This window comes from Limulus polyphemus, unplaced genomic scaffold (genome assembly GCF_000517525.1).
Source record: "Limulus polyphemus unplaced genomic scaffold, Limulus_polyphemus-2.1.2 Scaffold5855, whole genome shotgun sequence".
Lineage (NCBI taxonomy): Eukaryota > Metazoa > Arthropoda > Merostomata > Xiphosura > Limulidae > Limulus > Limulus polyphemus.
In genome coordinates this window covers 23,079-23,706 of record NW_013671465.1, presented here as the reverse complement: position 1 = coordinate 23,706, position 628 = coordinate 23,079, and positions in this window count along the sequence as shown.

Here is a 628-nt window from a genome sequence, read left to right as displayed (position 1 = left end):
GTTTCTTATTACATATTTTACACACTATTTGTTATTACATGTTTTACACACTGTTTCTTATTACATATTTTACACACTATTTTTTTATACTCAGAAGATCTTAGTATAGAAATCAATTACTTTTATCTAAACTTTTTTATGAAATTGTTTCTAAGTGCTTTAGTGTTAAAGGAATCCTGTTAACATCAATTGTAGTGTTATGTCTGCCTTAATTTACTTCTCTGTTGTAGTGTTATGTCTGCTTCAATCTGCTTTTCTGTTGTAGCCTGCCTTACTTTACTTCTCTGTTGTAGTGTTATGCCTGCCCTAATCTGTTCCTCTGTTGTAGTATTCTGCCTGCATTAATTTGCTACTCTGTTGTAGTATTCTGCCTGCATTAATCTGTTCCTCTGTTGTAGTATTCTGCCTGCATTAATTTGCTACTCTGTTTCAGTATTATCCCTGCTTTCATCTGCTCCTCTGTAGTACAGAGCATTAATCCAATAAGCCACACAACATTACCACAACTGTACAGAACATTAGGAACAGTATTGATTTAAAACCTAGTCCAATAAGCCATTACCACAACTGTACAGAACATTAGGAACAGTATTGATTTAAAACCTAGTCCAATAAGCCATTACCACAA